This window comes from Sturnira hondurensis, unplaced genomic scaffold (assembly GCF_014824575.4).
Source record: "Sturnira hondurensis isolate 20B ecotype Veracruz unplaced genomic scaffold, ASM1482457v3 Scaffold0021214, whole genome shotgun sequence".
Lineage (NCBI taxonomy): Eukaryota > Metazoa > Chordata > Mammalia > Chiroptera > Phyllostomidae > Sturnira > Sturnira hondurensis.
This window is the reverse complement of record NW_028093845.1, coordinates 3,968,390-3,994,581: the sequence shown is the minus strand read 5'-3', so window position 1 is coordinate 3,994,581 and position 26,192 is coordinate 3,968,390. Positions and strand designations below refer to the sequence as shown.

Sequence of the window (26,192 nt, the reverse complement as noted above, 5' to 3'; positions counted from 1 at the left end):
AATCTTGCCAGAGGAGAATCTAAGCATGTTAAATGTCTTTTGAGTAAATTTCTTTATTGTTGTTCAATTACACTTGTCTCAGCATGTTAAATGTCTCAAAGGAAATAAGCAAAATAACCAAGATAGACCCAATTGCAAATCCAGTGCTTCTAAACAGTAAATGATCCAAGGGAAAGATTTTCTTTTTCACTTTGGGTGATTTATCTGAATACAGTATGTTGAGTTCCTTTTCCTTTGTTTGTTTTAGAGTTCTTCACGTGGATTTGTTTAGTGAATATACTTTATTTATCTATTTGTCTTTTTATAAAAAGTATGGAAGCTTTTCACAAATTTGTTGTCATCCTTGATGGGGTCACACTAATCTTCTCTGTATCATACCAATTGTAGTATGTGTGCTGCTGAAGAGAACACTGTGCATTTTTTATTTTAACATTGTATTATTCTGTTCTGATTAAACAAACAGAAACTTTAGTGCAATACAGGAAGGTTTCTTGTGTGTGTGATGTTATAGGTAAATTCTTTCAGAAGTATTTCCCTAAGGAATACATTTCGAATGATATCAGGGATAGCCCAGACTCCAGATTCTGTCAATAGACAATCTTGGACTCAAGTCTGAGTTGGTCAATTGCCAGCTCGGAACATAGATAAGATGTCTTATTTCTCTAAATCTCAGTTTCCTCCCGTTATGAAGGATAGCCTCCTCCCTACCACATGGAGCTACAGATATTTTATTGCAAAAAATTTCCCTATTATAAAGGGGATTAATAATTAATTGTGGCCCGGGCTGGTGTGGCTCAGTGGATTGAGTGCCAGCTGTGAACCAAAGGGTTGATGGTCCGATTCCCAGTCAGGGCACATGTCTGGGTTGTGGGCCAGGTCCCTAGTTAGAGGCACATGAGAAGCAACCACGTGTTGAATTTGTTCTCCCTCTCTTTCTTCTTCCCTTGCCCTCTTTCTAAAAATACATAAGTAAAATCTTGTAAAAAAACAATTGAAGGTGCATTTATAGAAGAAATGAACTTTCTAACTACAACTCTTTACTATATTATTTAGAGAGTTTTTAAGCTTCACAAGCTGTATGAGTTCAACATAATAATTTTCAGTGTAAACTATTGAACTGACTTCTAGAAGCTGAGTTTGAGGGAAAACTTACATGAAATACTATGACCACATTCTTTTCATTGGAATCCAGTTTATTCTATTGGATTCCATTTTATTCTATTGGAGGGTAGTCTTTTTACCATAAAATACCATTTAAAGTTATACGGCAAATATTTTAACATCAGATATTTATTTTCAGAATTTTCTTATAATCGTGAATATAGGACCAAGAAAATAAAAATATAAAAAGAAAATTAATGACATATAGTTTTATTAGCCAGACCTTAATATATTTAGTGTTTTATCATATTTCCCTCTAGCATGTTTATTTGATATGATGTGACCATTTTATCTGATGTATATCTTAGTTTAATTTTTCACTTAACATAGAAAAATAACTTCTATAATTGTTTCACAAACCCTATCCATGAATAAATCACAACTTATGTAGTCATGTTGCTATTGTGCATGGTGGGGATAGGGTGAGAACTTGCGGACAAAATGGGCAGTTTATAACATATAAAGTAGTCCAGGGCCCTGGCTGGTGTAGCACAGTGGATTGAGCATGGGCCTGTGAAGTAAAGGGTTGTCAGTTCAATTCAGTCAGGGCACATGCCTGGGGTGCAAGCCAGGTCCCCAGTAGGAGCCACATGAGAGGCAACCACACACTGATGTTTTTCTCCCTTCCCCTCTTTCTAAAAATAAATAAATAAAATCTTTTTAAAAAAGTATTCCAGAATGTGTTTATCCCATAACAACTAGGTACCTATAATAGAAACTCTTGGTTAGATATTAAATAGAAATAAATACATGTGTACTTAAAATAAACAAAGGGTTTATTTTAGTTTTTTACTTACCTATAATGGAGGCACACACTAAAACAGCTTTATAATTAGCACTTGGTACATTAGTAAACATATAAGAAATTCTATGCTTACTCCTAAATCTTGTAATCTACAGATCCAATTACTTTCTCTTTCAGCATCTGTCCTTTAAAAAATATAATTACATAGGGAGTGAGGGAGGAGTGGGAAATGGAGACAACTGTACTTGAACAGCAATAACAAAATGAAAAAAACTGAATTTAATAAAATTTAAAAAAATACAATTACAGCCCTGGCTGGTGTGCCTCAATTAGCTGGGCATCATCCTGCAAACTGAAAGATCTGAAAGATCACTGGTTGGATTCCTGCTCAGGCACATGCCTGGGTTGTGGGTTCAGTCCCCAGTCAGGGCGAATGCAAGAAACAACCGACTGATGTTTATCTTTCACACCGATGTTTCTCTCCCTCTGTTTCTCCCTACCTTCCCCTCTCTCTGGAATTGATCAAAAGAAAAAAATTATTTAAAACACAAGTATAATTTTAAAAGTACAATTGCTGATTTAAAAAGTGTGCTAAGTTTCACTTTTTCTTTTACCTTCTTTGTCCATATTCTGCAGGAATTTTCAAAGTAGAAATAAGAAAATTGGAAAGGTACATGGGTAAGATAGGACGGTCAACCCTGAATGACGTTTCTGGAAGTTAACAGGCTTCCCCAGTGAGGAGGGAGGCAGAAAAAGCCTTGATTACGAGAGGCAGCAGACCGACCAGGGTCAGAAATAGAAAAATGCACTCGCTAGTTTTTACATGTAGCTGTCAAGGAAGTAGAACTTCCTGTTTGAAAATTTTAGCACAGTTAAACAGAAAAAGGAAGTTATGCCCTTTGCAGCCTTTCTCCCACTTTACTGCTTCTGCACATCAACAAAAGATCCCATCGAACTGTAGATGCAGAGACCAGGACCAAATAATTCAGAAAATACTTTTAGATGGTAATAATTTTTAAGAAAGTGGAATTCGGTGCTGCAATTGTTTACTTTTCATTTTACTATTTCCCTAGATTTTTATTTTCTACACATTTCACCTGAGAGATGTAAAATGTTTTATATAGTTTTCTTCAACTCTTTAAGGAACTTTTCAGTGGGCAATTCCGTGAGAGATGGGTATTTCCTTCAAATACCAGAGAGAAGGTAAGAATACAAAAGGGTGTTTTATATTTACTTCTGGAAGGTAATTTTCTCCTGAACTGCTTATTTGTAATTGTTACCTGTAATGTTCCTGTTTCAAAAGACTTCTAAAGTTTCTCTCATCTCTACTGGTATTACAAACCTGAAACATGCATAAAGGTAACATCACTTTTATTTTTATGTCAGTTATTCAAATATGGAGGAAATTCTCCCTAAATATTAGAAAATAGTGGATTTTTGAAAACAAGATTCAATTCCCAGGTCATTGACAGAAGATCGATGTTTTCTTAAATATGGATTTGTGTGGGAAGGAATATGACTATCCAGTCACAGCTATCATTAAGGAGGAGAATAAAAAAGAAAATCTTAAATACTATGTTCCACAGTACTGTTTTCTTTAATCCTCACCGGACCGTGCGTCTGTTGATTTTTAGAGAAAGAGGAAGAGAGGGGGGCCGGTCGGGGTCGGGGGTCGGGGGTCGGGGGGGGGGGGCCGCGGAGAGGGAGAGAGAAACACTGACTCCTCGCCCCTCCTAGGAGCCCCCACCGGGGATTGATTGCTTGCCTCGGGACACGCCCCGACGGGAGATGAACAAACAACCTAGGTACTTGTCCTGAGGGGAAATCGAAACTGCAACATTGGGGCGCGCAGGACTACGCTCTAAGGAACTGCTCCGTCTCTCCAGGGACCTAGTACGGTTTTTGTTTTTTTAATCCTCTCCGGAGGACATTTAAAGAGGAAGAGAGAGAAAGGAACATCGACGAGAGAGAGGCAGAGAGAGAGAGAGAGAGAGAGAAGGAGAGAGGGAGAGGGCAGGGGAGAGGAAAGGGGAGCATCAGTCGGTTGCTTCCTCTAAGCACCCTGACAAGTCGGTCGGGGTCGGGGGTCGGGGGGGGGGGGGGGGGGGGGCCGCGGAGAGGGAGAGAGAAACACTGACTCCTCGCCCCTCCTAGGAGCCCCCACCGGGGATTGATTGCTTGCCTCGGGACACGCCCCGACGGGAGATGAACAAACAACCTAGGTACTTGTCCTGAGGGGAAATCGAAACTGCAACATTGGGGCGCACAGGACTACGCTCTAAGGAACTGCTCCGTCTCTCCAGGGACCTAGTACGGTTTTTGTTTTTTTAATCCTCTCCGGAGGACATTTAAAGAGGAAGAGAGAGAAAGGAACATCGACGAGAGAGAGGCAGAGAGAGAGAGAGAGAGAGAGAAGGAGAGAGGGAGAGGGCAGGGGAGAGGAAAGGGGAGCATCAGTCGGTTGCTTCCTCTAAGCACCCTGACAAGTCGAACCTCAACCCAGGCCTGCGCCTGGACCAGAATCAAATTCATTACCTTTCCGTTGGGGATGACGCACACACCAACTAAGCCACACCATCCAGGGCCGCAGTATGGGGTTTTAATGAAGCTCAGAATAGTTCCCACAGGTTCTCACTTGTTACCACAATAGGTGGTAATGAGTTAAAAGAAATTCTGTAAAACATTAGCATTGATCAGTTAGTTGAAGTATCATCCGGAACCGAAAGGTCACCAGTTAGATTCTGGGTCACGGTACATTCCCAGGGTGCGGGCTCAATCTTCAGCTGTGGCGCATGCAGGAGCCAGCCTATCAGTTTCTGTCTCTTTAATGAGAGTAAAATAAACCTTGAAAAACAACAACAAAAAAATGTAGCATTGAGAAAGGCCTCTTTTCGCAGTCAAGTAGTCAGATGGTGTTCCTCCCCATCACTGAGACTGTGAACCTTAGTAGCAATGGGTAATGCTGGTGTCTCCTTTTATATAAACTTCCTACATGAAGTCCTTCATCAAATTGTTGTGTGTGTAGAATGTAACTAAATTTTGTCTTCCCTAAAATGGGACAATATAGGCCCTGGCTGGTGTGGCTCAGTGGATTGAGTGCGGGCCTGCAAACCAAAGGGTCCAGGTTTGATTCCCAGTCAGGGCACACGCCTGGGTTGCGGGCCAGGTGCCCAGTGCTGGGTGCTGGAGAGGCAGCCACATATTGATGTTTCCCTCCTTGTCTTTCTCCCTCCCTTCCCCTCTCACTAGAAATAAATGAATAAAATCTTTAAAATTAAAAAAGTGACAATATGTTGAAAGGTATCCCTGATGAGAAGTTATGGGATGTATATAAAAATGTAAATATGCATTTTCTGGGGTTTTATATGTTTAAATGAGAAGAGGAAAGTAGAACTCTCCCTGGAGCCAATCAACCTGATGATGCAGAGGCCAGGGGTCTTTTAAACCCAAACAAGCCAACCACCAGGAGGGGGGAAAGAAAGTAAAGGAAACTAGGGATAAAGAAAAATAAGAGTGCATGAACCAGAAAAAAATATCTAACAAAAGAGTTTTCACAAAGGACCTTAGGACAGGCTGGGTCACAACAGGCAGACAACAGGTTCGGAAGAACAGATGTGAGAACAGCCCTGGAGTTCCTATAACTTGAGTGCTCATGGGGACCTTGAAGCACCATTAGTAAACAACCCTCACCTACGAAGGAGAAAAACCCACCCAGGCTGGTACTTACATTTCTTCTGTTCAGGTGATAGCAATTAGGTTGCAGTTGGGTGAGAAACAGGGGTAACCCCTGGATCAAGCCCTCAGGGCTTGGCTGAGGAGGGATGTGGAGCTGAGTGACGCACCTGCATACCCTTCTGTCCTCAGGTTTCCTGCTTCTATCGTCCTGTGTGCTGGGTTCGAGGTTGTGATGAAAGGGGAGCACATTTTCCAGTCTTCAGCTCGTTTAATACCTGTGTTTACTCTGTAGAGTGGATATTATTTTCCCCATTTTACAGATGATGATAATAGCAACTGCTGCTATTAATTATTGAGAAGCATTTATTTTGGTCAGGCACTGTTATGAGAATTAGACATGCATTTTGTTGTTTAATCCGCACAGTGACCATGAAATAGGTTAATGGTATCATTCTTATTTCAAAGATGAAGAAAACGAGACACAAATTAGTTAATAACTTGTTGAAGTTCGACAGTTAGAGAATGTTGGAGTTGAAATTCTAATCCAAATAATCTGATGTCAAAAATCCATGTTCCTGACAAATGGGGAAGTTGAGGCTCATAAGGTGAAATCATTTCTTCAAGGTCTCACAGTGAGTTGGAGTTTGAACTCAGGTGCTCTATGCCAGAGCCCATGCTTTCTGCTGTGTTCTGGTAGAGAAGAGGCGGGGGGGGGGCAAGATCCCAATTTGGGGGGAAAAGATACACATGCACAAACACCCTTCTCATTTTGTATGGTGAGTTGCTTTCCTTTCAATGTTCCGATGCACATTAACCTGGTGTGGTAGGTCCTACTTCTAGTAGGTACTGTACATTCACAGACAAAATCAGGAGAACAAGTTGAAGGAGCCACAGGTAGGGAGTGCTGAGGAAATGCCTGGGTCTGTGCACGAGAAACAGGCCTGAAGAGCACGGTCCAAAGGAGCCCTTCTGCCCAGGCCCAGGTATTTCTTTAGTGGTCCCTTAAAATAGAGCTCTTATTTTGTACTGGAAGCGTTTTTAAATTAATATATGCAGTGGGTGTGCTTCAGGCTTAGTCACAAAGGATCTCGACTTCAGTGAATGGTAACTGCCATTACAAGGTTTAGTTCACAACATTCTAGTTTCAAAAACATGATTTTTAAACATCCACAGGTGATTTGATTCTTGGAAACTAAGCAACACTAACCAAATTCATTATGTAGCCATGACTTGTAATACCAGAATGCTGATTTATCTTTAGGGAAGATAGGGAAAACTATATTCATACCTGAAATATCAATGTCTAATACAAAAGACTATGGAAAAATTGAATCAGAAGTCAGAAAGGTACACAATAAAATCAAAGGACATTTGAAAAATTGAAGTACAGCCCTAGAAAACATTTTACCGACCCATGAGGCATTATCACCCTGCACTCTGTAGTGGCTAGCTCCACCGCCCTCACTTCAGTCTCTCTCTTTTATTAAACAGGGTTTTTAAAATCCTTTTCTCTTCTTTTTTAAAATGTTACAGGTCTTATTGTCACCACTGCAATAAAGTTACTGTGATGGAAGCAAAGCCTGTGTTTCAATATAGCCACATTAACAATTTTGGGGCATATGGACAAAAACAGTGCCCATTTTCATCTAGAATGAGGCTTGTTTTTTTTATCCTTTTATGTGGGGGGTTGGGAAGAAGGGCTGTTGCATATGTAAGAAATGACATTCACGTTAGGCCACACATCTCCATGGATGTGTTTTGATTCCCTCCTGCTCTCTCCTATCAGAAAAACACTTCTAAAGGCAATGAGTGGAGAGGATGTGACCACAGGGGTGTCCCGGATTTACACTCACATGCAGTCATTTGCAGCAGTATACTACAATCACCAGTGACTAATTGCTTGTGGTAATATCTTACATTACAAAACTATGTGTTTTATAGTATTGAACACAGACAAATTTTTACTTCTTTGTTCTCCTTTTTTGGAATGGTGAATTCCAGAATGAGTGCTACAGAGCCCTGGGTTCCTCAAAGAGATCACAGGCATGAGTCTATAGATAAGATTTCATTGCCTTGTTATTGTGACAATTTAGTACATGTAAGGTAATAATTACTTAAACTCACTTTATGTGAGAGTAGTTTAGTATCACTGATAAGTAACACGTTTATAAACCTTTTTTTGTGGATGGTAAGATGCTCCTATGACAGCTACCCACATATAGTTTTCATTTATTTTTATTAGCTTCGATTGCCCAAGTTAAAATTTTTTGGATTTTTACATACATTTTGGAATGTAAACTATGTATCCATTGCAGCCACAAATCTCTCTATGTACTAAAGAATCAATTGAAAATAAGATTACATACAACACAATTTTATAGTTATATATTCTTTCCAGTAAGGGATACCTATGTTTGCTGTTCCATACATGGGGGAAAAAACAGTCCTGTAAGCTAGTAAATACCAGTAATTTTTTTCCTTATTGTAAACAAAGAGTTTTTTAAAAAGAAGATACTTGTAACCCAAAGAAATATGCATTGTTAACATTTCTCCCTTCTAATATTTGACAAAATGGAAATCATATTCATATGTAATTTAATATCCCTTTTCAGTTAACAGTCTCTAATGTTGGATTTTTATCTTATTTCCATTTATTGACATTACAAAAAAACCACTATAATAAACCTCATTCATTAATTCACCAACTAGTTCTGAATACCAAATATTTCTGAGTTCCAAATGTTTGGAAAAAGTGCCTAACACTGAGTAGTTACACACCTCACTACCAGCTTCCTGCCTCCTCTCTCTTCCAATTTCATCCCTAGCCCCTCCCACGGGTCATAAAGTTCAGTGGTCTGCTAAATATGTTAAAATAAGTTTCTAAACAGAAAGAATAATCTGGAGGGTTGTGTTATCTATCAATAAAGCCATGCTTGCAGTCCTATTGTTGCTGCAGACCAAAATTTTTTATGCGGGGTGTCTGCAAGTTAATATTAACTTTTCTTCTACATGTATTCTTGCTGTGAGAATCCTAATGTTCTGCAAGGTACTTGGGTGCCTTGGGCCAACTGGGGACCTCATGCATGGATATACAAAAGAGAAAAACATATTAATGTGCTTCAGAAAGCTCATCCCAGATATATATAGTTCTTCTGGACTGTATATGAACACACCCGTGCACCCCTGAGCGGGAATAACATTACATAGGCCCTCTTGGGGGTTGGGAGAACTACACTTATAAGATCCTTTACTTCACAGCCTTGAGCTATTGGCCTAAGTTTAACATCAACTAATTAATATGCAATTTTAATTAATATGCATTGAGAAGAGAGCCACAAGTATTATGTTATATAAGAGCAAAACACTAATATCTAGATAGTGCTCTGTCGAGTACAATGAGACCGCCAATCTTATCTGTGGCATTTGTGCATTTAAACACATTTATTGAGGAGCCTGGGTACGTTATGAAGAACAAACCCTTTCAACAGTCTCTAAACACTAATGTAAATATATCATTAAAAATAATCTTGTGTTAGGGAGAAAAATACGGAGGGCCAGTTTAGACTGGGGACTAAGAAGGGGTCTTTTTGAAACAAATAACAATTGAATAGAAACCTGAAGGATGAGTAGGGGAAGTTTATTCTGAAAAGAGGGGACAAACTTTGTATCTTCCTGAGATGGGATGAAAGTAAGTGAGGTGGGAATGAAATGCATAATGAGGTGAAATTTAAGAGACAGGCAGGGGCTGAATGATTTTGGGCTTTGTGAGCCAGAGAACAAGGTTTGATTTTATTATAGATGCAGAAGGAAATCATTGACAGTTTTTCAGAAGGGAAGAACGTGAATAACTTTATACATTTTTGCCTGTCTTTCAGGTAGTATCTTTAGGAGAGATTCCTAAATGTGGACATCTGGGGCCAAAGACATGAATATTTTTAAGGCTCTTGGTATCTCAAGAGCAGTAATACAAATTCAATTTCCTATCAATAGTATAGGAGAGAGTGTCCATTTTGTGAACTCTAAATAGCATTATCATTGTAGAATTCTGACATTTGAAGGAAAGCAAAGTTGTATTATTTTTGTCATTTTATTATGAGTGAATTTGAACATTTGTCAATATTTATTGATGGTTTATATTACTTCTTTTGTGAGTTATCCATGGTTTTTGTCCTTTTGGGGAGTTGGGGGATGTTGAGGTTTATTTTATTGATGTGACATAGCTTTTCACATTTAAAGACATTACCGTAATTATTTATTCCATATATATGTTTGTATATGTGTATGTATATGTGTGTATGTACATAAATATATATAATATATATATATATTCTGTCTGAAAAAATTGTTAATTTTTCCAGCCATTGTTAATATAGCAAGAATGGTTTGCACAACATTGATGTAACCTGGCAACCAAGCAGAGTGGACTGGAATGTGCATGCATGAACAATGATGCCTGCACTGTGCTAGTCAGTGGGGGTGGTAGACACTGTTGAGTGAACATGTGTACTGTGTGGCCATCACATTCAAAATGACTGAGTGAGTGGAGCAATGAACCTGCATTAAATTTTGTGTTAAGTTTGAACAGTCCTCCACAGAAACTACTCAAATGATTCAGAAAGCCACAGCTATGGGCAACTGGTCATTGGCAGCTTCATCACAACAATGTGCCTGCTCATTGTCTTGTTAAGAGTTTTTTGGCAAACCATCAAATTACCCAGGTGACTTCTTAGGCCCCCTATAGCCCAGATTGGGCAACCTGCAACTTCTAGCTTTTCCCAAAACTAAAGTCACCTTTGAAAGGGAAGACATTTCAGACCCTGGAGATTCAGGAAAATACGACAGGGCAGCTGATAGCAATTGGGAGAACTGTGTGAGGTCCCAAGGTGCCTACTTTGAAGGGGACGGAGGCATCACTGTCCTGTGTACAATATTTTTTGTATCTTGTATCTTCTTCAATTAGTGTCTTTATTTTTCATATTACATGGCTGGATACCTCTGGACAGATCTGTATACAGGCTTGAAATGGGAGCAGGTTAAGCACAGAAAAGCCAGTTTCAGTCACCTATTTTACTTTCTTTAGAATATGAGAGTTTTTGTCACTGTCTGGGCCTCAAGACAGGAGAAGTATTATGTGACACTTGGTGTAAAAGAAACGCTTTGTGAATTGCATTCTTTCTCATTGCTAAATTTATGCACACACACACATATATTCTCCCAATTTGTTTGTCTTTTAATCTTATTTGTATAGTCTTCCCTACCTTACAAGGGTAGTTTGTTATTGAAAAACCATTCTTGTACATTGAAAATGCACTTATTAACTTTAAGAAAAAAATGCTATGCATTCCTGAGTCTGTATAAATGAAAAGCACCAAGTCGTTGAAACATACTCGTTTACTTCACTATTTTACATTACTTATGGCTATACCACATAAGTGGTATTTCTGTTCACTACTTATTTCTGTTCACTACTTTCTCTATCATGTGCTGTTCATCTGCATTCCTGAAGTTTTATCATACTTATTCTGCACCATATACTTTAAACTATGTTCTCAAACAAGGTATACAGAGTATGTAATTCAGCTTTTAACACCAACAAAATCATAAAACCTAACATAATAGTATAGGCAAAATAAAGAAATAAAAGTAACTCTTTTCAGGAGCTAGTCCGTGAGCTTATTATTGCTACACACTAGCAGAGCAAGAGCACTCTGAGGCCAGAACTTAGCAGAAGACCCCAACTTTACCTGGTGGTGAAGCCCTCTCTAAGCCACTCCTAAGTAATCTGAATCAATCAAGTCCTAATTATGTGAAGAAAATGAAAAAAAGAGTATTAAAATAAACTTATAAAGTGTAAAATTTGTTGTCCTGCTGGGAATATTTGAAAGTATGTCTTTTTTGGTTTTGACATACAGGATTCATACATTTTTATACAGTTAAATTTATCACTCTTCTCTGTTGTGCTAAAGTCATTGCTTTGGGGTTTAGGATACTCTTCTCCAGCCTCATTATTACAATTATTCACCTCTACTTTCTTCTATCTTTTGAAAAATTTCTTTCTGTTTTTACAATTATGTTATTTAAGTCACTTGGATTATTTTTAAGTGTGTAATATAAGATAAAATATAATTTGGTTAATTTTTTAAAATAAAACTTCCATATCAAGTTTTTGAATAATCCATACCTATTCTGTTTACATATTTCTTAAAACAGAATCTGGAAAAAGTGATATGCTGATCAAATCAGGTACTAGCTAAGTGTAAGGAGTGTTGGTTAGGGTTAGGGAAGAATTAGATGTTTTATGTGTTGGCGGGGGCCTTCTTTGGCAGATACTATCTCCAAAATATTTGCATTGACACCATTCCTTGTGGCCCACTCCTCTTTGTTTTCTCCTCAGTTTCTTGACACCTCCATCCCTTGCCTTCTCTTTGCAATCTGGCAAGTAAATATATAACCAAAGTTGTATGGACATAACTATTTGGTTACTTGGCTTCCTCCCAACTCTCAACCCCAAACCATTGACCTCCAGATCTCTTGGCTCCTGCATATTCAGTGGAGGGGGGAAATGAGGTAAATTAAACTGTTCTGAAGGGAAAAGAGAGCCAAGGGTTAAATTCTAGGGAAAAATCGATGGGAAATTTGAAGCTAAGCTTTCTAACTTGCATTAGACAGAATGAGATATAGTATCTGGGTGTCAAAACCGAAGTTATGCCCCTCAAATTTAATTGCAGAAAAATGTGGAGTTATAGTCACTTCTTTCCTAAAAGGTAAGCTTCCTTTTATGCATATATTGTATGTTGTCTCACTCGAGTTGCCTCAGTGAAATATGTGGAGCCATGCAGTTCTCTATTTTACAGATGACAAAGAAAGGGGGGTGGTGAATTACTGAAAGCTGTTTATTGTTAGAATTTTTGGTCCAATACTAAAACTAGATCTGGCTTGATTTTATCTGATACCCTTTCAGACCTCTGTTGAATTCATCTGAAAAATTTAAGTTAGTCAAAAAATTATTTTGTAGTGTCCCTTGAGATAACCCAAAACACTCTGGGATGTCCAACCAGGCTATGACGACTGAAAGATTACTTCTTTGACTGGTGTACCTCACAGAACAGGAACACCTATTCAAGCATCGCCCATTTCTAAATCCTAACAGCCTTAGAGACCAGCTATGCAAGAAGATTAATAAATTGGATTAGGATCCCACAGTTTCTTGGACAGTCTCTTCCCAACGATTTTCAGGTACATATGTCCACTGAGAATCAGAACAGAAATTTTGGCCGACAGGTCTTCCATCCAAACTCCTAGTGGAGAAAGGTTCTTGGGTAAAAATATGTGGAATCTGTAACAGTATGCTATCTTCCAGACTTTTTTATATCACATATTGGGGTCTTCTCTGGTTAAATCTAGAATTACAAACTATTAAAGATAACCTAGCTCTCTTTACACAAATTTGTAGTATTTTTGTCTAATTGACAATGGGTGGTCCTGTNTGGCCGACAGGTCTTCCATCCAAACTCCTAGTGGAGAAAGGTTCTTGGGTAAAAATATGTGGAATCTGTAACAGTATGCTATCTTCCAGACTTTTTTGTATCACATATTGGGGTCTTCTCTGGTTAAATCTAGAATTACAAACTATTAAAGATAACCTAGCTCTCTTTACACAAATTTGTAGTATTTTTGTCTAATTGACAATGGGTGGTCCTGTTCTTTTCGAAGTCCAATTTGTGTATGTTTAGAATGAGGAATCAGCATAGCCCTGCAATTATTTTTATCGGTAGAATTAAGAAGATACTAAATCACCTCTTCCAATTTTGCTAATATAAAAATTAATGCTTCGTGAAGCTTGCAATTCGGTTCGCTGCACGCGATAAAACAGGTCCTTCCAACAGGAGACGGAGGCCGGCGGGCGCCGCCAAGCCCCGCGGCCGGAGCGCGGAACAATGCGGGCCGGGACCTTTGTGCACCGCTCCGCGACCGCGCGCCGGCACGTACGTAGCTTCCACGTGTGTGAATGTGAAGTGCATGTGCAGCGATGTGAGAATATGCTGGAACAAATTCGGGTAGAGGCGCTGCGGACAGGACTGAGGGAAGGTGGGTGTGGGCGTGCACGGCGCCGGCCGCCGGGAGGGATTCCGGAGCCCGAGCGCACAGTGCGGCCGGCGCCGCACAATAAAGTCCGGGGGCGGGCGGAGGTGGAGGAGGCGGCCCGCGAGCGGCCTCCCGCGCCCACACCGACATGTGAACAGCGCCGCGTCCTCGCTGGACGGAAACTTTCCCGGCGGCGGCGCCCCAACTTCCCGCCCCGCCCGGGCCCGCCGCTCGGCGAGGAGATCTCGTAAGTCCGGGCTGCGGGGCCTCCGCGTCCCCGGCCCTGCTGGCCCACCACCGCCGCTCCTTCCCTCGCTGGCGCTCGCCCACTACTGAGGTGCGAGCTGTAAACATGGCGCCCTGTGAAGCGCCAAGTGGCTGGGGGGCGGCGGGGAGACCCCGGGGAGAGCGGGAGGCCCAGCCCATGGAACCGGGGAGGAGGGCGGCGGGCAAACACCAGGGAGGCCTGGCTCACGGAGCAGGGGAGACACAGGGGAGAGCGGGAGTCCAGCCTACGGCGATGGGTAGATGGGGAGGCCGTCCCCCCGGAGCCGGAGAAGGCGGAGGAGAGCCGGGAAGAGCGAGCCTGGGGGGGGGGCGGGGAGGCGGAGGCCGTGGCCCCCCCGCGCCCGCGGCCCAGACCCGAGAGGAGGCGGCGCGGTGGCGGGGCTGGGCGCGGAGGGGGAGGGCGGGCACCGCGGCGGCGACTAGGGCCGGAGCATAATGGTAGGGAAAGGCTCCGCGGCGGGCAAGGGGGCGCAGGCGGGGGCGTTCATCGCTGGGGCGTCCGTGCCGTTGGCGCCGAGCTTTGTGGAGCCCGGGCCGGCTGCAGCTTCCCCGCGGCTCCATGCGGGTGTGACCACCCCATGCCTTCTTGCGAAGGGCCCCGAGTTGCCCGTGGAGCTTTGTGTGCCGCGGTCCGGGGCCTGTGGGGGTTCTCTCGTCGCCCCCTCGCCTACGGCGGGCCAGGAAGGGAGGCCCGAAGGAGGGAGACCGCGCTGGGCCTGCTCGGGCCGGGAAGCCGGGGTGTCGCGTGAGCTTTGCACGCAAGGCCCGTGCTCCGCGCGCGGCCAGGCCTTAGGGCCCGCGGTCCCGATTCGGAGTCCGCCGGAACGCGGCCCAGTGAGTGTGAGGAGGGCAGGAGGGGTTGTTTGCCGTCGTGGTTTGTTGTTTGGGAGCCATAACCCAGGCTGGGGTGGCGGTCCCCTGGGACCTAGGCGAGGCTCCCTCCGCATCCCCGGGGGCTGGGAAGCCACGGCGGCGTGGCTTCAGCTTCAGCTTCCTCAGCAGGACCTCCAGGCCTCTGGGACTGCCTGCGGCGTACGCCACTCCTCTACGGGGCGTCCGGAGAGCCGCTGCCGTACCGGGGCTCCTGGGATGTCCCGGGGACCCAGCTTCCACGTGGACGGCCCCCTCACGCCTCTCCTGGGCCAGCAGTGATGGCGCTTTACGGTGTGGGCACGGTGCCGAACGTGTGCGTGGTGTCCAATGTGTGCGTGGCTCATGGTGTGCTCATGATGCTCGCTGTGTCCGTGGTACCGGTGTTATTATGGATGTGTGTATGATCCTTAGTGTCCCCGATTGTGCATGGCGTCTTATATTTCATGGGTTGTGCTCGTGATACCTGGTGTGTCTATGGTTTGGGCATGATGCCCAGGGTGTGCGTGGTACCATGGTGCTCTGTGTTATGTACAGTGTCTGAATAGTACCTGGTGTGGGCCTGTGATACTGGTGTTATATGGTGCCCAGTCTGCACATATATGGAGTGTCTGTGAGCTTAAAGCAGTTGCGAAGGTAGCCTCTTCAAGGACAGGTGCCTGATGGCTTGGAGGGGCCCATTCGACTCTCTGAGGTTTGGGTACTGGATCCTCAGGTTTGCCTCATCCAGGTGTTCTTCATCCCACAGTAAGCTGTATCCACGGAGGCATGAGGTTGCTTAAAAATAATGTTTGTTGTTGAAAGGCAGAAATTACACTTATTTTCTTTTAAACTGAGGAATGTAGTAGTTGTATAGTAATCATGGGATGCATATATATGTGTGTATATATGTATATATATATAAAACCTTTTGAGGTTTAGGGGTCATGGGTTCTAATTAATGGTTGGAAGTTGTCAGGGAGGTAGTCTTGGTTGTACCTTAAAAATTTGAGTGCTTTCTGGTCGGCAAGGTTACCTTTAATTTTTCGGAATTCTAATTTGTATAAGCAGTAGATAGAATAAAAATGTTGTATAGGTGTGTAATTTTCCTTGTCTTTGGCTAACATATGCTCATTACAGTCGTTATTTTGCTTAACTCTTTTGTCATAAGATGGCCAGGCTAGTGAATCAAGGATTAGAAGATACGGAATGTGATGTTGACAATAAAATATTTTTATTGCTTAGCTGTACCTGTGCTTGGTTAGTAGAGGATTTCTATCTTTTACATGGTATTATTTTCACCACAGATATTTTTCATATGAAAATTGAATCTCTATTTTACATTGTGTAATTGTGTGGTGTATTTTTGCAGCTACCTGTTATGAGGTGTTTAATCGCTTATGTGCTTCCCAGTTTACAAAGTCAAGTCTATTAAAATGTTGAAATTTAGCTCCTTTGTTAATACTAAATATTTCTAGGATAGCATTATGTTGGTACTTTGAGTGGATGTCATCTTGCTTGTTTCTGTAGTTATTTGAACTCTAACCCTTTTGTAACCCTATTCCCTGTTCCTTTAAGGGTTTTTCAGATACACAGTATAAAATAGAAACATTCTGGCATACCTTAAGTAAAACAATAACTGAAGCTAATTAAATATTTTAACCTTTGTAATGGAAATATCAAATTCAGTCTAATACTGCCTAGAGCCCTAAACTTCTGACATCAGATTTTCCTTATTTACCATTAGCGTCCTTCTGTTGAATTCTGCTTGGGAAACATTCAACCAAAGGGGATTATCTAGAAAAACAATTAAAGAGAAAATGGATAGTCATACTTGTGATAGATAAGAACTACTCACTGTTTGAAAACCTTAACTTGAACTTAACACAATTTTTTTTTACAAGGTGATTAGATTTCTTGTCATCAGAGATGTAGCATAGTGGAGGCCAGATGATATGGGTCTGAAATTCACCTCTGTCATTTACTGGCAAAGTGATCTTGGGCAAATTACTTAAACTTGTCATTTTCCTTGTCTGAAAATGATAATAATTGTACTATAGGTTTATTGACTTAAATGACTATTAGACTAATTCAGTTCATTTGAATCAAGTGAACTGATACAGTGTTAATAATAATTTAGGAGTGAAGCTTTAAAATTACAGGATGGCATGCTCTCATATATGCCTTGTATTACTAATTTGAATTGGAGTGTCATAGCATACCTCTGAATGTTTTTTTCCCTCTTTATTTACTTCAGAAGATTGGAAAAGAAGCATTTATTACATTTCTCAGACCTCATTTACTTGAAGCAACTTGAAGGTTCTTTCTATGGTTACTTTTTTAAACTTATTTTTTATTGTAAAGTATGCATAACAGTATTTGACATCTTAACCATGTTTTAAGTGTATATTTCAGTGATAGTAAATACATTAACACTGGTGTCCAGCGAGCACCACCATTCATCTCTAGCTCTTTTTATCTTGTAAAAATGAAACTCCATATCCATAACACTTAACTGATTATATCCCCTCTTCCCAGCCTCTAGCAGCTGCGTATCATTACTTCTTAATATTTGATGAAGAGTATAGGTAATTGAAGTACATAGCATGAGCATTTTTATTTTAACCATTGGTTTAAAATCAGTATTTTTGTCTTTTCCCACACTTGTCACCCTGTCTGTAACTGCTTCAGGTTGTAATGTTGTGTTTTTGCTAATGTTGAAGCAGATGGACTTTCTAAACAAACACCGCTTGGTATTCATTTGATCATTGTGGAACTAATCCCTCACTAACATTTTTATGAGGAATTTTTGACAAGTAAAAAACTGATGTGAGTTTAATTTCTGCCTATGTCTCTTGCATGACAACTTTCAGTTACTTCTTTCCACTAGTGGTGTCAAATTTTTGAAACAGTTTAAATCAGCTTTGGTGCATTGATTCTGTGAAGATTCATTAGTTATCTGAAGGATATTCATATCAGTGGTATGTCCTTCTTTGGTCTTGATGTTAGAAATGTTTTGGCATTCAGAAGTTTATTACACAAAATAAGTATCACCTGTTACATATTGTGTGTTTTACCATGGTCTCACTCACTGTGCAAATTTCTTTTACAAACACTTCCACTTTTAGAAATACTGCACATGATCATTTTAAAAGCATAGTGCTGTGGCTTTCATTTTACTTTATTTTTTATTTTTAAGTATATTTTATTGATTATGCTATTACAATTGTCTCAGGTTTTTTTCTCCCCTTTATCCTCCCCTTCTCCTCCCTGAACCACTCCCCACACCCTTTAGTATCCCTCCTCCCCCTTAGTTTATTTTATCTCCGTGGATTGTACAAATAAGTTCTATGGCTTCTCCATTTCTTACACTATTCTTAACCTCCCCCTGTCTATTTTGTGCTTACCTATTATGTTTTTTAGTCCCTGTAACTTTTCCCTCCATTCTCCCTCTCCCCATTGGTAACCCTCCGTGTAATCTCCATTTCTGTGATTCTGTTCCTGTTCTAGTTGGTTGCTTAGTTTTAGTTTTTCTTTTTCAGGTTCAGTTGTTGATAGTTGTGAGTTTGTTGTCATTTTACTGTTCATAGTTTTGATCATCTTTTTCTTACATAAGTCCCTGTAACATTTCATATAATAAGAGTTTGGTGATGATGAACTCCTTTAACTTGACCTTATCTGGGAAGCACTTTATCTGCCCTTCCCTTCTAAATGGTAGCTTTGCTGGATAGAGTAATCTTGGGTGTAGGTCCTTGCATTTCATGACCTTGAATACTTCTCTCCAGTGCCTTCCTGCTTCTTTTGGTATAAGGTGTCTTTAAAGAAATCAGCTGGTAGTCTTATGGAAACTCCTTTGTAGGTAACTGTCTCCTTTTCTCTTGCTGCTTTTAAGAGTCTCTCCTTCTCTTTAACCTTTAGTAACTTAATTCCCAGCACACACTCTCTAAAAAAAAGTAAACGAACTAGGAATTTTGTGAGAGAATGTGATCCTTATAACAAAATCTCCATAATAAGAGGTAAAATGATAAAAATGGAGATAATGGGAAAGAGATGAAAATGTCCAGTGATATAGTGTTTGAATAGTCAAGTCTCAACTAATGTAAACATAAGTAGTACCTTAAGGAAGATGTTTCTGCATGCATGTGCAGGTGCTATTATTGAATTTCCACTTAGACTATCCTTAATTAGTTTTTTTAATTTATTAAACCTTAATTTATTAATTTGTATAGTGGAAATGCTCTACAATATTTAATATCAAAATTACTTAAAAATGCAAATAAATACTGTATAAAACAAGAATATTTATTTGGGAATGTAAAATATTTGTATAGTCATTGTGTGTTTGGTAGGGAATTTAGAGTAATATTAGATAATTTAGTCCAGTTTTACAAGTAATATAACTTATACGGAACTAGTAATATTTAGATATTTAGTTTACCTATATTAGGAGCATATTTTTAATAAACAGCTAAATGTTTGCCTAACTTTATGTGAAACAAAAGAAGAAAATGACAAGGTTATTTCATACGAACATTTTTAGGAGATCATACTAACTTTTGTCTATTCAGTGATTACAGGAGTATATTTAAGAGATCCCATTATGTGCTGGTATACATTAGTTTGAAAATGTCTGTTCCTGAAAACTTGTACACTTGATTTGTTTTGAATGAATACTTGTATAATTCAAGTTACTCCGTAATTAGTTTCATAAGATTCCATTAAAGTATTATATTGTGTTTTTTAAGTGGTTAGAATGTTTTAACATCTTGTTCAATCATTAAACATTATCATTTATTGAAACTAGATTATCATTATTATGCTACTAGACTCTTGCTAAGTAGCATAATTATTGAAGCAAGTGCAATGAAAGGGGACAACAAAGTACATGTATTGTGGAGCAATGTATGAGTTAAGTATGGTACATTGTATTTGAGTGAAGATTGTTTTTGATGTGTTATCACTGACGATTTCTAATTTTGTGATTTCACTATATCAACTACCTAAGGATTTTTAAAAACAGCTTTGTTACGATTAGTAATTTTTATATTCTCCAGATGTTTTCTAAGCATTTAAAGTTAGACCCATTTAGCCCTGGCTGGTGTAGCTCAGTGGATTGAGCATGGGCCTGCGAACCACATGATCGCAGTTCGATTCCCAGTCAGGGCACATGCCTGGGTTGCAGGCCAGTTCCCAGCAAGGGACACATGAGAGGCAACTATACATTGATATTTCTCTCCCTCTCTCCTTCCCTTCCCCTCTAAAGATAAACAAAAAAAAAATAATAAAGTTAGACCCATTTAAAATTTTTGATACTTTTTCTAGTTTTTTCTGATTTTTATACTGAGTAAATTTAGAAAATAATTTGAAGGAAAAGGTTCTTTCCTAGTTCAAGCATGTACCATGTAAACACTGAAGGAAGATATACAGATATTTAAAATGGACTTGTATTGAGATTGGGATGGCTCACAATTGGGAATAAAATGTGGTTTTTTTTGAAATGGCATAAATATATTTTAATTTGACATTAGGTCCCTTTAGAAATCTGTGTAAGCAGTTCACATACACACACATACACACAATTTATCAGCTATCTTATTTACTTTTTAAAAGATTTTATTTATTTGTTTTTGAGGGAGGGCAAAGGAAGGAGAAAGAGAGGGACAGAAACATCACTGTATGGTTGTCTCTGGCACACCCCCCACTGGGGACCAGGCCTACAACCCAGGCATGTGCCCTGACCAGGAATCCAACCAGCAACCCTTTGGTTCACAGGCCCATGCTCAATCCACTGAGCTACACCAGCCAGGGCCACCAGGTATCTTTTATTAGGTGTCAATTACAATATGAAAGAATTCAGCGGTGCTGTGCAAAGATAATAATGATCAGGAATATAGGGCCCACACTGGGTCCTCTTCAGTGGAACTTGTGTCACTGTTTATGTTTGAGTCCCTTTTAAAACAGGTAGTAGTTGAAAAGCAGGTAAGCCACCAGCAGTATAGAAACCCCAGCACTCCCTTTCTTCACGTTGACATACTTGTTGTAATACTGGTACTGACCTCTTTGAAATGCTCCAGCATTTCCTTTAGGGGTGATATCTTGCATCATTATCCAGTTGGGCAGCTCCTCTATTTTGACATACATGAGTCTCCTCTTCATTGGTACGACTGGTGCCATCTTGGAGTCCAGGGTGTCCTCTCTGCCAGAAATCTATGTAAAGCAGTTTTTAGAAATCTGGGTTTCAACATAAACATTGCTGTGGCAACATCATTTTTTTAAAAGATGTCACTTATTGAGTACCTGCTATGGTAGGCAATTTATATACTCCATTTCTTCCTCACAACAGCATGAGGGAAGTAGTATTACAGTATGATTAGATGGTAAGTTACAATGTTATGGTACAATTATAAGTATTCTATAGCTTATAATAAGAGAACAGACTCGGTAGGGTCAAATTACCAGTGCCTGAGGTCACAAAGAATACACAATCAAGTTGGTATTTGAATTCAAGTATATAACTACCAAACCTATGGCTGCTCTGTATCCTAAAATTTTGGGCCTTCATATTGATGCACCCTCATCTCTCAAATGTACATTTATTTATGCATCTGCCAAGGTTGGGGATAAGAAAAGAATGTAAAACTAAACCTCCTCTCTGTACAAAAGTAGGAGGTGGAAAAAAAGGAATACCAGAAACCTTTTAATCAGAATGTTCCATACATAAAGTTCTGTTTAATCTGTTTAATTCCAGTTTTATTGGTAACCTAAGAATAAGCATCTGTAATTGGCTCATGTTTTTGCTGTCACTTTTGGCAGTTTGTATTATGAAGGTACTTGGCATAGGGTGGGAGGGGAGGAACCTACAACTTTAATACTTATATAAAGGAGAGAAATGTTTGAAAATACATGGGATTAATTCCAACACCTAAGTGTTCTTACTGTATGAGAAGGGGAGTCCTTGTCCTGAGGAATTCTTTAGCATTCCCTTTGCTGGATAAATTCACTTTGGATTAAAACAGCTAATTTCTTGAAAGTTGCTCTAAGTGTGAAGGCTTCTAAGTTCAGTAGGTGTTTACTATAGTTTAAAACATGAGAAGCATGTGATGAAGAGAAATAGATCTACTGAGTTGTAGCATTCATAGACTCCTATTATCCTAACATTTTATCAGTGGGGATGTTACATGGTAAATACGATTTTCTTATTAAATGGCTATGGAAAAATTAAAAATATTCATGAAGGCTAAAGCACGGGAAAACTCTCAACTTAAAAGCTATTATGAACTTTTTTCGCCCTGGCTGGTGTGGCTCAGTGGATTGAGTGTGGGGTGTGAATCAGGGGGTTGCTGGTTCGATTCCTGGTCTGGGTGCATGCTTGGATTGTGGGCCGGGTCCCCGGTGGGGGCCATGTGGGAGGTAGCCACACATTGATGTTTCTCTCCCTCTCTTTCTCCTTCCCTTCTCTCCTCTCTGAAGGTAAATAAATAAAATCTTTTTAAAAAAGCTATTATGAACTTTTTAGTTTTAATAGACTGATTTATCTGCTTGTTCATTGTTTTTTTTCTCTCTCTCTCTCTAAAAAATGCATCTGTGAAATGCTGTTGAGGAGATCAAATCTTTAATTTTGGTTTTTGACAGGGAACCTTTCTAGAATTAAAAAAGTCAAATTTCTTTTTTTAAGATTTTATTTATTTATAGAGAGAAGAAAGAGAGGGAGAGAAACAGCAATGTGTAGCTGCTTCTTGTGTATCTCTTACTGGGGCCCTGGCCCACAACCCAGGCTGGACTGGGAATCGAACTGGTGACTCTCTAGTTCCAAGGCCAGCACTCAGTCTACTGAGCCACACCAGCTGGGGGGCCATTCCTTTGGTGGAAACAAGTGAGACGATTTTTTGTTGGATTTCCATTAATATCATTTAAAAGATTTTTGGAGCATTTTATTTACCATTAGAGATTTTGTTTTTATATCATAGGGTATATAAAATTTAAGGGGATTTACTTCTGTACTTACAATTTAACATTTTTTTGTTTAAAAATATCACATTTAGTATTATGTCAAAGTACCTGGTATGTTTTAGTTTAAAATTACTGTATCTAGTTATTTTATTATCCTGCACACATATATTCTACACACAAAACGTTAAGAAGCCTCTTGCTCGTGATCAGTATTCATGCTGGATTGTTTCATGTAAGAAACTCCCATTTGAATGATTTGAAATTTAAATTTTACCTAGGGTTACTAGCTTTAGTCTCAGTAATTTTCCAGTGAATTAAAATCTGAGTAACCACCAATCCAGTTTAATACTAGACTTTCTCCTGGTTCATTTGCATATTTTAAACAAATGCTAATGAAAAATACAGTGTTGTAAGCTTTAGTTGCAGTGGTAGTTGGATCTTACTCTTTTAAAGAAATTCTTTGGGATTCTAGCTGACACATTAGAAACCAAGAGTGACCTGGCATAGCCATACCCTCATAGTACACTGGTTCTCAATCATGACTGAGCATCTGAATTATTTTTTTTCCTTAAGAAAAACAGTAAATCACAAACTCTGGAGATGGATCTGAACTCTATTATAAGTTCCACAATTTTTAAAAACTTCTCTTTAGTTTCAAATTTTTAAAATTAGTCTGTGATACGTATTTCTCTTATATTTCTTTATGAAATGGCTTATAGAAAATGATATACCTTGTGACCCTTATCTTTATGTCTCAGAAATTGTCTTTCAAGAATAATATTCATGAAGTTTTTTAAAAAGGATTAACAACCTGAAAAATAAATGCTTCCTAGAAGAAAACCTCAAGTCTTTTTCTGGTTCCACTAATATGCTCCTGTACTGTTGCCGTGGTTGAGGAAGGTGGATATCAAAGGTAGGGTTAGTTGGTGTCCCCTGATGGTCCTACATTATGTCTGAGGTGAATAATATTCAGGAGATACACTGCCACACAGTTTTAGTGTGTCTGGGCTTTTCTGTGATTTGAGCAGCAGCCTAGTGTTTTTGCGGGTGCTGGAGTAAGTGACCCTGACAGGTGTCAGAGCTTGGATGTCTTTCCTGTGACAGTCATGCCAACCGTGGTGGATTGTGTCTCTAGGTGGGGCTGAGACCACATCAGATGGTTTTCCTGGTTCTTGGCAATCTGGCTAGCCCTGGCCTTTATCTGGATTTCAGGTGATGCTTCAGATTGGGGTTATCATTTTTATTTACAGGTTGTTCCCCAGAGACATGGGCATTGCCCGAGCAGATTCACTGTTTGAGCTTAGTACCAGAAGAGTTACGAGGGAAGAAGCCCTGTCAGGCAAACCACTGCTGGCCAATGTCTGCACCTCTTCTTGGCTACTGAATTTTTTACTTGAGCATACTGAGTTATATCGGTGGCTCTAGGAACCTTTGGAGTGTCTGATAATGTCTGAAGGCTTTTTTTCTTCCTCTCTGATGCAGTGTCTTACCAGTTTTGCAAAAGCCAGGATACCTAGCAGATGGGATCTAAAGGAGGAGGGAGTGACCCAGGAGGCTTCATGGCCTGGTACTGATTGCTGAAGTGTCCAACAAACTCTGAGTCATATTTCATTTGCCCTTTTGAGCATATGGCACACACCATCCACAGCTGATTTCCCACACTGGTGCCAGTCCTTTTACTGTTGTTTTCTAGACATGCTCATGTGATAAAACAAAGTTTTATCTGTTTCAAACTGTGTTAAGTAATATTTTCTTAAATATATATATACTTTTCTCAGTTTAGATTACCAGATACAATCAAGAATCATTATTTGTTTCTTTTAGGATTGCATTTTAAATAGAATAATTTTTAAAAAGACTTATTTATTTTTAGAGGCAGGGGAAGGGAGGGTGCAAGAGGAGGAAAGAAACATTGATGTGCAAGAAAAACATTGATTGGCTGCTTCTTGCATGCCCCCAGCTGGGGACCTGGTCCACACCCATGCATGTGCCTTGGCATGAAATTAAACTGGGGATGTTCTTGGTTTGCAGGCCAGTGCTCAACCCACTGGCCCCCATTAGCCAAGACAGTTCATTATTATTATTAAGTGAACTACAGGCTTAATTTGATTCACTAGTTTCTCCACTAGTGTATTGGAATCCAGTCCAACTGCATTGCTTTGAGTCATAATATCTCTTTAGCCTCCTCCAGTCTGTGATAGTTTCTCAGTCTTTCCTTTGCTTTGTCATTTTTAAGTATATTTTATTGATTATGCTAGTGAAGTCTCATTTTTTCTCCCCTCTATCCCTCTATTCTCCTCCACCCCTCTATTCCCTTCCACCCTGTACACCCCTTTCCCTCCAGCATTCTCCCCCCTTAGGTCATGTCCATGGGTTTTGCATATAAGTTCTTTGGCTTCTCCATTTCCAATGCTATTCTTAACCTCATCCTGTCTGTTTTGTGCCTATCAGTTACGCTTCTTACTCCCTGTACCTTTCCCCCCCTTCCCATCCCCACTGATAACCCTCCATGTGATCTCCATTTCTGTGATTCTGCCCCTGTTTTAGTTGTTTGCTTAGTTTTAGTTTTTTTTTTTTTTTTTTGGTTGGTGGTTGATAGTTGTGAGTTTGTTGTCATTTTACTGTTCATAGATTTGACCATCGTTTTTTTCTTACATGAATCCCTGTAACATTTCATATAATAAGAGGTTGGTGAGGATGAACTCCTTTAACTTAACCTTATCTGGGAAGTGCTTTATCTGCCCTTCCATTCTAAATAATAGCTTTGCTGGATAGAGTACTCTTGGATGCAGGTCTTTGCTTTTCAGCCCGTTCTGGAACTAGGCACTTTTCTCCAGTTCCTTCTTGCCTACAAGGTTTCTTTTGAGAAATCCGCTGATAGTCTTATGGGAACTTCTTTGTAAGTAACTGTCTCCTTTTTTCTTGCTGCTTTTAAGAATCTCTCCTTATCTTAAATCCTGGGTAATGTAATAATACTGTGCCTTGGTGTGTGCTTCCTTGGTTCCAATTTTTTTGGGACTCTCTGAGCTTCCTGGACTTCCTGGAAGTCTGTTTCCGTTGCCAGATTGGGGAAGAGGGAAGTCTATTTCCTTTGCCAAAGTTGTCTCAGAGGTTTCTAAGCTCTCCTCATTTTTTTAAAGATTTTATTTATTCATCTTTAAAGAGGAAGGGAAGGAGAGAAAGTGAGAAACATCAATGTATGGTTACCTCTCATGAGTCCCCCGCCTGGAATCGGCCCGCAACCCAGGCATGTGCCCTGACTGGGAATCAAACTGCAATCGTGGGGTTTGCAGGCCCGCGCTCAATCCACTGAGCTACGCCAGCCAGGGCTCTCCTCATTCTTTTGAATTCTTGTTTCTTCATTCTGTTCTGGTTGAATGTTTATTTCTTCTTTTTGTTCTGAATCATTCATTTGAGTCTCCGTTTCCTTTCCGTCACT

General features: G+C 40.0%; 1 protein-coding gene and 2 non-coding genes across 11 annotated transcripts in view; 1 reads left to right on the top strand and 2 right to left on the bottom strand.

Annotated features, from left to right (window-relative positions):
* Positions 1-305: 305 nt before the first annotated feature.
* On the bottom strand, positions 306-411 carry LOC118977191 (U6 spliceosomal RNA). The gene has a single exon (XR_005064471.1). It is a non-coding gene; the product is annotated as a U6 spliceosomal RNA (small nuclear RNA).
* A 6,692-nt stretch (positions 412-7,103) lies between these two features.
* LOC118977196 (small nucleolar RNA SNORA1) lies at positions 7,104-7,240 on the bottom strand. Its single transcript, XR_005064474.1, has one exon. It is a non-coding gene; the product is annotated as a small nucleolar RNA SNORA1 (small nucleolar RNA).
* A 6,344-nt stretch (positions 7,241-13,584) lies between these two features.
* ZMYND11 (zinc finger MYND-type containing 11) overlaps positions 13,585-26,192 on the top strand; it is a 157,163-nt gene continuing 144,555 nt past the window's right edge. For 6 of the 9 annotated variants that reach the window (XM_037031948.1, XM_037031947.1, XM_037031945.1 and 3 more), the window contains exon 1: positions 13,831-13,913. The gene's annotated coding sequence lies outside the window, so the exon portion shown is untranslated. The other 3 variants (XM_037031940.1, XM_037031939.1, XM_037031941.1) reach the window with 3 other exon arrangements.